This window comes from Carassius gibelio, chromosome B16 (genome assembly GCF_023724105.1).
Source record: "Carassius gibelio isolate Cgi1373 ecotype wild population from Czech Republic chromosome B16, carGib1.2-hapl.c, whole genome shotgun sequence".
Classification (NCBI taxonomy): Eukaryota; Metazoa; Chordata; class Actinopteri; order Cypriniformes; family Cyprinidae; genus Carassius; species Carassius gibelio.
This window is the reverse complement of record NC_068411.1, coordinates 29,687,910-29,702,775: the sequence shown is the minus strand read 5'-3', so window position 1 is coordinate 29,702,775 and position 14,866 is coordinate 29,687,910. Positions and strand designations below refer to the sequence as shown.

General features: G+C 34.5%; 1 protein-coding gene across 1 annotated transcript in view; it reads right to left on the bottom strand.

The window, feature by feature from the left end:
* iglon5 (IgLON family member 5) overlaps positions 1-14,866 on the bottom strand; it is a 165,945-nt gene that overhangs the window by 35,886 nt on the left and 115,193 nt on the right. The gene's annotated exons all lie outside the window — the stretch shown is intronic.

The window sequence follows — 14,866 nt, the reverse complement described above, 5'->3', positions numbered from 1 at the left end:
TTCTGACTGCACCCATTCACTACAGAGCATCCATTGCTGAACAAGAGATGGAATGCTACATTTCCTCAAATCTGTCAAACTCATCTAAATCTTGAATGGACTGAGGTTAAGAACATTTTCATGAACCAAAAAAAAAAAAAAAAAAGAAAGAAAGAAAAAAATATGTTGGGGTGAACTATTCCTAAATTTAGAACATTGCATTGTATTTATATGCATACAGACATTCTACATACTGCGCACAATACACATAGTACAGTACTCAGAAATATATGCATTGCAAACAGCCTATGAGATGATTTGAAATAAAAATAATATGAATTAACTGAAAATATAAAAGTGTTTTTCTTGACTGACAGACGTAGCTATATCCAAAAAAATAAAATAAAAATTAATATATAAAGATATGGTTAGATGCAACAATCATTTTTATGTATATATATTGAATTAGCCAATTGCTTAAAAACAATTGCATGTAAAAAAAGCCAGAAAAGATGAACACTGTTGGAGAATTCGGCCCAAGACACACTTTGCATTACATTAAACTGAATACAATGAATCACAGAAAATATCTCTCTTCTTATAAATTGAAAAATTGCTCATTTATTCCATCAGGAACACTAATGTACACTGCTGTATCTTACAGCGTGACAAACCCAGCATGACCTTCCATTTCAAGTGCAGCTGAAGGTAGTTTTTAAAAAAAAAACTTCTTCACAGCTAAAAATTAAGACATATAAATGCAAAATAACCATATCTATTTCTGAGATGACCAAACTCGCTAAAATTAAACATGCAACTCGATGATGTTATATAAATATATATTATTATTATTATATATATATATATTTTTTTATTTTTTTTACAGCATGCAATACATAGTTTTCACTGTGCAGGTTGCAGTTATTGGCACGCTTGTATGGCATTCTGAACATTTCTGAAATTCTCTGTCCTAAAAGCACATTTAGTTGCTATGCACTTCAGGATTCAGGACACATTTTCCTCCCACTCTCAGAAAAGCCAAGGTTCCTTCTTCTGTTGCGCTTTGTTCTTGATGCATGAAACAACCTTGTAGACGTCCTGACAAATAACAGCACAGTTCAATGAAACGAGCATTAAACTTAAAGCATTAAGGGGTATTTTTTTTATTTGACTAATTTCCGTTTTCCTTTCTTCAGATGCACACACACACTGGAATACTTTGCATCAAACAGATGATGCATGCACAAGGTAAAATCCCAATGCATTATGGGGAAGGTTATAAAACAGAGGGGGTTATTCCCTATTCCCTTTTCAATTCTAATCTTCACAGCTCAATTGGCACCTCAGATTTTAATACCTGGCAGGTTCTGCTCCCCAGCCTGGCGTTTTATATCTCTAGCTGGGTCAACACTCACATGCTGCATGCACAAATACGCTTGATTATGAAGTGCTCCATGCTATTTTCGCTCTGTTGTGCAAACCACATTGGTCTTTTCCCAGGTTGTTCCCTGCAGAAATGAGACGACGGACCAGATTTGCTTACTGGGATAAAATAAAATATTTGGGGCAGTGAGGAATCCAACTTAGATTAACATATTACTGGCCAGAAAAATTAAGTTAAAATCACATTAACTTGGTCTATGATCTAAAAACACAATAAAAGCAAGGATCAAATGGATCAAAGTTTTAGCATTCATTTTAAGGGTCTATGTTTATAAAGCATTGTAGAATTATTTTTATTTCTTTTTAAATATACATATAATTTACACACTGTTCATTTAATACATTTTTTTAAATGTAGTTAAATTTAACAAATACTAACATATTTTTAATGCAACTATTATATGCATTAAAAAAAAAGCCAGCTTAACCAGTTAAATTTGTTTACAGCTATTTTTTTTTCAAATAAATATTTAAAACTATGAATGTAATTAATGTCTAGCTAAATGTAAAATATAATAAAATATTTTTAATGCATCCTTCATATTGCATAAAAAAAAAACATTTGCCAACTGTTTTTAATCGATTAGCTAAACAGTGGGAAAAAATGTTTGAGAGTTTATATTTTTTTCTTAAATAATTACATAGTTATATACATTTATATACATATACAGTTATATACAGTTATATACAGTTTTTTAATTTATTTATTGTTTACAACATGTAGTTACATGAAGCAAAAAGCCAATAAATAAATAACATTTAACAATTAATTTAATATTTAAATTTTTTGTAACTTAATAATTATTGAAATGTGTGGTTAAATGAAGCAAAAAATTATTTTTTAATGCAACTTTTTGTTTTTGCATTAGCTAGTTGTTTTCAATAATTTGTTAAATGCTTTTCAATATCCATAGCCTATCATTGGAACAACAAAAAAAAAAAAAAAAAGCATGGGACAGGTTCACAAATAATATCTCCGCTGCTTAAAAATGTAAGAATTATTAAGATGAAAATGATGAGTAACTCTGCCTATTGTCCAACATTTTAATTTTTAAGTGTGAAGAATGAACTGAGACAATGTTTTAACAGATTAGACTGACAGAGGATGATTACTATTTTTCTAAACTTTAAATTTAGATCAAAAATGTAAAATATTGCAATAACATGATAACTCATAATGCATAATGCAAAGTGACAAAAAAGTGATTTGATTAGAATCTTACGGCAGTGCAAAGAAAGAAAGAAAGAAAGAAGGACTAACAACACTGAAACTGAAAGTCACAATATAAAACTAGATTATAAAACTAGCAAAGTGCATGAAGCAGCATGAAAAGACAGTTTTCACATCTCCAGATCATTAACACTATGTTGCAGCTCTGGTGGTCTTTCAGCAGCACTTACAGTTCATCTCTTGGTCCAACAACTCAAAGCTCTCTTTAGCTCTGTCCTTCAAAGTGAAATCACTTCCTAAAGCGTCTAGAGACACCCTCGGCATCCTTTAACTGTTCACTGGGCCTAAAACAGATGCATCATTCGCTGAGGCTTCAGGGCTTGATTCCCTGAGACCTGTGGGACATTAATTCAAACATGATTTGTATCCCCTTGACTTCTACATGCTCTCGTTTGTAATTGCACTTGCTTGTGGCGCAAAGTTATTAACAGAAGCGAGCTGGAGTTGGACGGCGGCTTTGTACTGCACATCTATCGCTCGCTGCCCTTGATCATCAAATAAACAATGAGACGTTTGAAAGCCAAACCATCACGAATGCTGGAAAATAATACATGTGTGACAATAACCTGCTGAAAACAGTCTCGAGAGGAAAAGTAGAAATAAATGACTATATTTTTCCCCATGATCGCCAGTTTTAATATTACACGAGGCTTACATTATATACATTTCAAACACTTAAAAAAAAGGAAATATATCTAATGAATAAACCAAAAGTTAATATATAAAATATGTAATTGTATAATTGTATATATATATATATATATATATATATATATATATATATATATATATATATATATATATATATATATTTTTTTTTTTTTTTTTACATATTTAAAAAATAATGTGGATATATTAGTTTAATGCATCATCCAAGAGAGAATATATAAAATATGTAGATTTAAATGAACATATATAAATAAATTAATTAATTATTTGTTTTTATTTTTATAGCTATTTAAAAACCACATGGGAATATCTATTTAGTGAACCATCCAAAATAGAATATATAAACATATAATAAAAGTAATTTTACAAATGAAAGGTACTTTACCTCTTTTTTAATACATATTTATAAAAGATGTGTATATTTATCTACTTAGAGCACTGTAACATATACAATTTACTTATTAAGTTATTTTTTTATTTGGTTTTATTTTTACACATAATAACAATAAAATTTGTGAATTATCCAAAATAAAACATGTAATGTTTATTAAAATAAATAAGTAATTTCAATCTCATTTGAATACTTTCATTTTTCTATTTAAAATATCTATTTAGTAAATCATCTTTAAAAAGAGATTGTATAAAGTATGAAAATGTCTATTATAATAAATAATAGTTAACAAATGAAAGTCCATCATCTCATTTATGACATCATCATTGCTTATTTTATTTTATTAATATAAAATTGGTAATTTAGCAGTTTCAATGTCAATTTCTACAGCCACTGAGTTGCAATACCTAAGGTGACCACTAGTCATCGATGGAGCATGGCAGTCATTCGGCCAAAGAACAGAAAAAAACAAGTGCATGAAGAAAAGAAGTGGGCGGCACACCACAACCAATTAAACATTTACAGAGGCGCTTCCTTCTGACACCTTGATGATGAAGAGAGGCAGCCCAGAATTATCAGATGGTTGAAGCCGGAGGCTGGAGCGGATTAAACATTAACTGGCAGATAGATCCGTTTTTTCCACGTCTGATCCCATTAACTCCGGCTGGGCCGCGTGAAGCCCCTGTACGCTCTCAGTCGAGTTCAGAGCGTGGCTTCATACCTGCCCTTTGGCCACCTGTCACACTGACTCCAACCACCTGCTCACCGTTTCCTCAAGAACATCTCACATGACAAGAGATCTGAGCTTCCTTATTGAAAAGACCAGCATGTTAGCATCATTACCCACTTAACTAGCTGAAAGGAACAGTTCAGCCAAAAATGTTGTCTTTGTTTACAGCAGAGTGTAACAGCTTTCAGTGAAAAATTACAAATAAAGCTACAGTATCATAAGACTTCAGTAGAGATGACATTTTAATTTATTTTCTTGTTCAGTAAGTGATAAATGGCAGGCAGACATTACAACATATATATTAAATATACATATATATATACTAAAAAATAATAAAATAATAATAATAAATTTTTTAATAATAATAATAATAAAAAAAAAAAATATATATATATATATATATATATTATTTGTATGCTAAAGGTCATATTTAAGCATAATGAAGTGATAATGAAAAGTATATTAAAAAAATCTGATAAAGAAAATACAACATGCTTAATGCTAAAAATATAATTGAAATCTTATAATCTTTTGGTTTGGTTATAATCTACTGCTTTTTATGTAAAGAAGTGTTAAATGTCTCTTAAAATATGCAGAAAAAATATGCATATAAATATAAGTAGCCTATAAATACTAATATTGGCTTTTTTGCTTATCAAGCCTGCATTTATTTGATTCAAATACAGTATACAGCATACTAATATGAAATATTATTATAACTTAAAATATACTTTCTCTATGTAAATATATTGTGAAATGTAATTTATTCCTGTGATGCACAGCTGAATTTTCAGCATCATTACACTTGTCTTCAGTGTCACATGATCCTTCAGAAATCATTCTTATATGCTGATTTGTTGATTAAAATAGCATTTATTTTATTATCAGTGTTGTGACAACAGCTGTGCTGTTTCATGTTTTAGTGGAAATCATCATGCATTTTTTTTTATTAATAAAAAACTAAAGCATTTATTTGATAAGTATAATTTTTTTGGAATATTAAAATATATGATAAAGTCCTTACAGTAACTTTTGCTGAAAAAAATATGCTATACCAATGATGCTTTTTTTGCAGTTGCATAAAAAAAAAGTTTCATTTTTTTAAACTATTAATAAACTACATTGGTTGACCAGCTAGTGACCGCTTAGACATGCATAACCAGCAAAAACAGGAACACCTGCTGAACTTGCAGCTGTGTAAAGTAAGCAAAAGATGCTGGAGTGGTTCTTGGACTGAATTGGTTTAAACGGATCATTAATTCCACTTAGTTCACATCACCTATTGACTTAGCTGGTGTCATGAGATACAGATTTGGCTTCGTTTGCAAACAGATTAAGGGATTTTGTACCGCATTTTACACACGCTTTTGTATTGATTACTCGTGCATCCTACCAGCCTATATGGTGCATTAACCCACCGCGCAGTAAACACTGATTTTTCCTACAAAACAGGTCACACAACGTAATGCATGGTCCTGTTACCGGACGTTGAGGTCTTCAATCCATTCAAGTAATGTCTGCATACTGCTCAGTTCTCTGAATGCATATCCATCGATGCATAGCCCCACCACGAGGCAGAGAGACAGAAATCAGCTCGATAAACTCCAGCGGAGATCTTTACCATCGAACCTTCCAGCTCTGTCAGCGCAGAGGTCCACATCCCCCCAAGACCTGTCAGTTTTACCCCCATTTCTGTCTTGGATAAAAGCCCAAAACCCAAAGTAGTCCGAGATCAATACAGCAGTTAAACTGCTACCAGGCAGCCTCACAGAAAACCTCACACGCTCCGGCCCACAGACGAGACCAAAACCCATCCGCGGCTCAATTTGACCGATTTGTTAAAAACGGTTTGCGTCTGTTTCAAAACAGCTGGATTTAAGTAAACATTAAACACGTCAAGTCGCGTTTAAAATGGTGTGGACGGAACCGAGTTTCTTTTTCCTACAGCCAAAGTGCTGAAAATGCATTGCAAATTGAATTTTTCAGCAAATGCACATTCACACTGGTCTTGGCATTTAAGTCTCATTTGCCTTTTGTTTCATTTTTCTATGCATAAGCACTGCAGTGTATCACAATGGAATGAGCTTATTAAAGACTCCTGAATATAATGCGCTGAACACTGCCCAGTAATTGAATCTTTTACTGTTTTTTTCTTCTTCTGCACCACCTGAGAGAAAAAACTTGCTGGCTAATAGTGTAGGAAAGTGGCAACCACTTATTTTCACTTAGGTTGACTTATTGTCATGTTATGATCGATAGCATATATGTTATAATTAGCAACTGAATTTGGGCATCACAACATGATAATAAACCATATGAAAATCAGATTCCTCACATTTCTGTTGTTTGAATTAATAATAGCTTAAATGTTGAAAATGTCACATAAAATGTTCCCCTTACATCTATTGCTTTTTTTTTATCTAAAACTTAAAATATGTACAATTACAGGTAAATATCAGAAACATGTTGACTTAAAGTATACTAGATGTTAGAAGTGGCAGACTGCATTTGCATTCATTTACGTAATTATTTTTTTAGTTAAATTACACATAAATAATTTTGTTTATTATAACATTACACTTCACGATGCTATTTTTAATGCAAATGTATAACAATGTATGTGTAATTTATGCTTTATATGTGTATTTCATCATTCATATGCTGCCACAGAATGTAGTTTGATTCCACAAGTGTATAAACCAGCTAAATAATATTTAGTTGCAGAATTTGGTAAGCTTTATCACTATTCCTCATTATCTTTAATTAATAAACCATGTATGGTACAAACTTATTTATGACTTTTGCAATGAATCATGCACAATCAGAATCGAGAAAATAACTATTAATCACGATTAATTGCATCCAAAATAAAAGTTTGTATGTACATAATATATATGTGTTTGAACTCTGTATATTTATTATGTACAGTATATATAAATACACAAACATGCATATATATAATGAAACTGCAATTGATCATTGTCCAGCCCTATAAATCTCTTTATAAATGCTCTTAAATTTCTAATGTTGCTGTTCTTTGATTGCAACATGATAACCTTAATCTAAAAAACCAGGAACATGGAACGTGGATTTTGATTTCATGTTGACTTCAAAGTCATGTGTTATAGTTCCCTCAGCTCTTGGTCAATGCATCAGGCCCCGCATCACTTCCTGTCTCAGCTGAGCTAACCTAACACACAGGATATACAGTGTGCGCATCCCAGTGGGTCTTCAGCAACCATGTCTGGGCCGGCACACAGTGCCATGTCACAGGGGGAGAGAACGTGGGCGGAAGCACCCTGCTCTGGGCATCTGGCACACTCCTTAAGGAGGAGAGATGGGGAAATGTGAACAGGCCGGGGGTTACCCAGGCTGCTACCCAGGAGTCTGTTCTGCCAGTCTAATTCGGCACTGGCGCTAAGAACAAAACCCGCTTTACCTCGGGGAGAAGAAATCAACGAACACCTGCTTAGGAGAGCGAGAGCTCTAGGGTTTCTGGGAGCAGCGGTGGTACGCTGTCAGACCGCGGTAAGAGAGAGAGAAATGAAGACGCGAGAGAATTAAAAAAAACAAAGCAGGGAGGTTGTGTTCAGAATAGCATTCTAACATACTGCTCTTACTGTTTCTGCACAAACAGGACCAGAGCACCATTGCACGTGTGTAATACAGCATCCCACAATGCAGTTCTCTTCAATTGACCTTCCATTTCCGGATTTCCAACCACAGGACTGCATGCAATCATCTCACTATTTTTGCAGTATACAGACTACATAGTGTGCATACTGACAGAAGTCAGTTTTCTATATGCATGAAGTACCTGGATGTGCCGTTAAATGTGACACAGTATGTGACCCTGGACGACAACACCAGTCATATGGGTCAATTTTTCTAAATTTTGATTTTGAATAAATAAGCTTTCCATTGATGCACTGTATGGTTTGTCAGGAGGACAATATTTGGATGAGATACAACTATTAGAAAATCTGGAATCTGAGGGTGCAAAAAAAATATCAAAATATTGAGAAAATCTCCTATATATCTATTCAAGTGAAGGCCTTAGCAATGCATGTTACTAATAAAAAAATAGTTTTGTTATATTTACTTAATATGCTAATGATTTTTGGCATAAAAGAAAAATCTATCATTTTGACCCATGCAATGCATTTTTAGCTATTGCTACAAATATACCCCAGAGACTTAAGACACACAGGGCAGCATACTATCAGTCTAATTTTACTACTTCTGCAGTATGCATACTGAGCAAATTTTCTCTATGCATGAAATCTGTATTTAAAAAATAGTACTTAGTGCATGTACTGTATCCCACAATGGGATGCTCTTCACTTGACCTTGTATTTCCAGTATGAAGAATGAACCAGAAGTGACATCAGACATGTTTTTCACATTCAGGACAGCGTATCATTACTATTTATACAGTAGCTATATGGCCTGCATAGTGTGCATACCAAGTCAATTTTCTATGTGCATGAGGGATGTGCAGTTTTTGCCTAAATATATAGTAAAAAAAGGAGCTATTCATACTACCATACTACAGTATACAGTATATCCCAGAATTCAATGCTCCTCACTTGACCTTATAGTATGACAATTGAACTGGGATTGACATCAGAAATGATTTTCAACTACATTTTTTTTTTAATTGTACTGCATTTCTGTGCCATATTGAAGTAGAATTGTAAAATTGGATTACATTAAAGTAGCAGGCCATGCAAAAATAAAATGCTCATAATATATATGGAAGAAGTAGTATGCTAATATGCAGTTTAATGTGATTAATTTTCATTCTACAATGGTGGCTTGTTTTTTTTTTTCATTTATTTATTATTTTTACTGCTGATCATGTCATAGAGAGCAGAATAAAGCTCTTGAAGATAATATATATTTGCACCCTGAATGTTCAACACTGATCTTCAACATAATTCTCTCTATAAAACTTCAAGCACAAGCGCTGCCACTCCAGAAGCCTGTCTGCGCTGTAAGAGTTTCCTGGCTGTCTTCCACACGATGCACTTGTGTTGTTGTTTGCCTCTGCCTTCTGCTGGTTTTGTTTTGCATGGATGAGACGAAACACTTGGTGTTGCGACGGCGGCTCAGTTACACAAGCGCGCTTCCCTCGATGACTGCTTTAGCTGGAGCAGACTTTCTCAGATGAGCCCCGCACACCCATTCCTCCAAGTGGCCCTCATAAGACAGCCGTCGAGAGCCATATTTTTGGTTTTTGCTTTCGAGGCGAAGGCGCATTAAAGGGCAGCGATCGATGGAGAGCCATTTAATCTGCTTTCAGAGCCTGGCTTAGAGTGGCTGGGCAATTGGGAGATCACAATTTCTACTGCACCCATCTTTCGGACAAGAGGCGTATCAATGTCTCGCAGCCTGGTCACGGATTTGCACATGGGTTATGATGTCATTGCACAGAACAGCTGTACATCAGGCTTATGGGCTGTTAATGACAGACAAAAATCTATTAAATTGGTCCATCAAAATATATTTGATATTTATGAGAGGATTCTGTACAATAAAAAACACATTGTGAGTTTCAAACCTCAAAGCTCCCCATTTAAAATATGCATTACTCTGGAGAATTGTGATGTCACAATTTCCCTTCAACCTAACCTCAAGAAACAACTGCACTTCATCATGACCTGTGTTTTTAAGATCAGTGTGATTTAATCAATCAATGATTTCATTTCAGCATTTTTGCAAAAACTGTTATAATAAATGACAGTTCCCACTGCTCAACTTATTTACACCATGTTTTCATTGTGAGAGTCATGAGTTAATTTTTTGTATCATTGCATCACATGCTCAGAGACGTGACTGTGTTCACTCTTCACCATTTGTTCATCTCGGTTGGCTGTTGTAGTAAAAATGGAGTAAATGTTTTAGACAGTTCCATGTACAATGCTCATTTCACATGCAATGATGCTAGCCAATCACAGCAGTGGGCGTTTCCATTGAGTCTCACAGCAGACACGCCCCTTCCAACAGAGCGTACAAATCAGGCTAAATTAGAAAGGTATAAAATCACTATTTCTATCTGAATGATGACCGTTTTGGAGAAAAAAGAGAACAAATTTGATTGTAAGTGCACCTCAGGAAACCTAAAAAAATAAATAAAAAAAGTTTTTCATGACACATTAAAACACCTAAAAGAATAAACTCAACAAATAATGGATAGTGCATAATTATGTGCATGGGGTTTTGTCCTCATCACATTATACAATAGCTCGCGGTAGGATTGATTTAAAGAACAGGAAGTGTGTCCAATTGTCAAGCAGGAATTGCAATTTAGTTGTATTTCATGCACTTCAATTTGTCATTTTTTTTATGTTTTGCTGAATTGTCGTTTGCGGTTATGAATGGAGAAAGTCACATTAGTAAGCTCTCTGACACAAGCTCCATGGTTCGTTATCTATTTGCGTGAAAGCACAAAATAAAATGCAAACAAATATATATATATAAAAAATATATATATATTTCTGGGTGGCAGGTTACATAGTTTTATGGAATAGCACATATAATATGCTGCATCCTTTCAGAAACCAAAGAAATACATTTGTATAAAATCATCTGCTAAATGCATAAATGCAAATTTTGTATGTTCAGTAAATCACCTTTACTGTTCATTTATATTCGATCAGTGATTCATCCGATTAGTATTTTGCAGACCCATCTATTAAAAGTTTAATGAGGTAAACACATAAACCACATGAGCTGTATTAACAAGTGTTAGATTTATTTTGAACTTCACATTTGCATAAAGACCTCAAACTGTTTTGATGACAACTAAAGTATCTCTCCCGCAAAAGTGTGTTCCTGTGATTAGTTTATTTTCATCTAGCTCTTGTGATCAATTCCTGGTGTTTTATGCAGCGTTTTATGCTTTTTTTTTGTAAATTTGGTGTAAAATAGACCTTTTTGGCTGTCATATTTAATATTGAGTCAATAAAGATAAATAAAAAACATCTGTAGTAAGGTCAAGTTGAGTGCATTGCATTGCAGGATATAGTATTCAAAGGATATAGTTTAATTTTGGCATATCTAGTAAATTATTTAAATTATATTTAACATGTTATTCATGTTAAAATGTGCATATTGTACACATATGAACTATGCATATAAGCATATTTTGTTCTAACATAAATATATATGATGGTAAATCACAAAACACTCACTCAAACCCATTTTACACACTTTTACTGATTGGCCAAATTATCCAGCCAATTATATCATAAATGCCATAAATGCAATGCATGCTGGGTAATGTGCAGAGCTGCAGGGTGTTATTCTGAATATGGACATTAATTTCACACTGTTGTGTCAGATCTAAGCATCACAAAATAAAGTTCTGAAGTAACTATAGAAGATTAAAAACAAACAACAACAACAAAAACAAGGAAGAAGTGCTAATAAATAATGCATGACATATTTCAATGTCAAAGCAGAAGGCTGTGAAATATCAGACTAATGTATTTCATCAGTCTGAAATGTGCAATATTAGTGGATGTTTGATGAAGTCCTGCTCTAAAAATGTCAGTTCATTTTCTATTGGAGTTGAGCAGGATTGTGGAAACAGCGTGTGCAACAAGAAATGGCCAACTTCATGCAAAGATGCAAATGAAAAGTGTTTGTTTACCAAAACTGTTTTAACTGACTGTTCAGTCAGATGCACACATTTATTGTGATCTCTGTAAATACATTTATGCATTACAACCGCGTAAAAACACGCTTGAAAAAAAATGTTACTTGAAAAACAGGAAAAAAATTTTTTGATAATATTTATGTCCATGTTTGTCGCAGCACTAGTGTAAATAAAAGCTTATGCATTCATGTTATCCATAAAAATGAATAAAAAAAATAAAAAGGTGGACAAAAACAGTAAATGTATGTTGTAAACAGTGAACCTCAAATAAATATGTTTAAATAGAAACTATATTTAGTTTCCACCTTCATACTGTATTCCAAAATGTATTTTAAAGTGTATTTCTGATCTTACAGTAGCTAATAGTGATAGTGAAGTGACATTCAGCCAAGTATGGTGACCCATACTCAGAATTTGTGCTCTGCATTTAACCCATCCGAAATGCACACACACAGAGCAGTGAACACAAACACACACACTGTGAGCACACACCCGGAGCAGTGGGCAGCCATTTATGCTGCGGCGCCCGGGGAGCAGTTGGGGGTTCGATGCCTTGCTCAAGGGCACCTAAGTCGTGGTATTGAAGGTGGAGAGAGAACTGTACATGCACTCCCCCCACCCACAATTCCGTCCGGCCCGAGACTAGAACTCACAACCCTTCGATTGGGAGTCCAACCCTCTAACCATTAGGCCACGACTATTTAGGCTAAAAGTATTTTAGGAAATGTATTTTAGCTGTATGGGTTTAAACAGTTTAAAATGTAATGCAATTACAAGTACCTTTGAAATCTGATTATGTAACTCAGATTACATATACTGTAATCAGTAACTCAGTTACATACAATCAATACCCTACACTGGCAGCCATTATCTTTGCAAGTGTTTGGCAAACAAATTCTGGAGGATAAATGATAAATAACATCTTGATAAGACTGAAATCAGATCTTTGGAAGTCCTACTTCAAATGTTGTTCTTCTGCAAGTCAGAACTGGTAATTCTGACTTTGTGAAAGGAATCAGGATTCTCCTTTAGTCGAGAGCCTGTTTTACTTCTGGCCTCTTTACTTTTGAATTCTCCATTTTTATGTGTCTAAATGGCAATTCCTTGAGACTTCAGCGTGCTTTTATAAGTGTCAAGTGCCCAGAAGTTCCTCAAGCATGTGTTAAGCAGTTAAAGTGGGTTTTAAAAATAAATGAACAACAGACGATGTTGTGATTTATTTCAGTGTTGGCTCGGAGCAGAGGAGCTAATGTGACCGTTCTGTCATACATCAGTTTTTTCTTCATCGCAAATATCTCCACAGATTTAAGGGAGGTCGGATTAACTTGCCATCTGACAGCTCCAATTAAACTCTGATATTATGAGCCCGAGGGCCGCCTGCGAGCGTTTAATCAATTCTTAAGTCCGACATGACTCTCTCACACCCAAATCTGCTCGACTTCTGCGAGGGCCATGTCTATATCGCCCTTGTGCTTTGCTGTAGTGTGAGTGTCTGATGTTAATAGCTGCTAGTGAGAGCTGTGGGCAAGAGAGACCATGTCTGTTCTTCCTTCTCTTCTGGTAATGACAAATCCTACTGCTTCTTTCACACACTATATTTATAATGCGATACAAAACGTAATACTTACTAAATACTGCTCTGTTTACTCTGCAGATTACAACATAGGTTCACTGTAGGACAGTAAACAGTAACTTAAACAACCCTTGCACTCTTTTTGCTACTGTTGAGAGACTGATAAACCCCCCAAGTCAGATTCCCAGTGAAGTGCTCTCCGACAGCAAATCCAATGAGTTTGCTTTCTTCTTTTCTGAGAAGGTCAATAATATCAGAAAGGCGATTGGCACATCCTCAAGTTATGCAGAGGTCAGACAGACTTGACCCCAATTTCAAAAATAAGTTACTATGTCTGCTTTTGAAGCAATTGACAGCAAAATTTTGGAAGAAATAGTAAAGCTTCTTAAATCGTCAACCTGCTATCTTGACACATTTCCAACTTCCTTTTTCAAAAGTGTGCTTAACTGTTTAGAAGCATATTTCTTCAAAGTGGTGAATGCTTACTTATTTCTGGGACTTTTCCAAACTCCCTGAAAGCTGTGCTTGTTAAGCCCCTTCTGAAGAAGAGCAATCTTGATAACAGGTAAAATATAGGAAAGCATATGTCTAAGTTGACCTCCATGATATGTGGAGTCCCACAAGGCTCAATTCTTGCACCGCTCTTGTTTAGCCTTTATATGCTCCCTCTAAGTCAAATAATGAGAAAGAACCAAATTGCCAAATTGGGTATCACAGCTATGCTGATGAAACCTAGATTTATCTAGCTTTATTGCCAAATGACTACAGCCCCATTGACTCCCTCTGCCAATGCATTGATGAAATTAACAGTTGGATGTGCCAGAACTTTCACTGCATTCATTGCAAGTCATTGCATTTGGAAACAAAGATGAAGTTTTCAAGATGAATGCATACCTTGACTCTAGGGGTCAAACAACAAAAAATCAAGTCAGGAATCTTGGTGTGATTCTGGAGACAGACCTTAGTTTCAGTAGTCATGTCAAAGCAGTAACTAAATCAGCATACTATAATCTAAAAAACATTGCAAGAATTATATGTTTTGTTTTCAGTCAAGGCTTGGAGAAACATGTCTCCAAGTGCAACAAGTGCATCACTCAGTGGCCTAGGACCTAAATACATTGCAGATATGCTCACTGAATATAAAACTAGCAGTCAGATCATTAGTATCGAGTCAGTTAGAAATACCA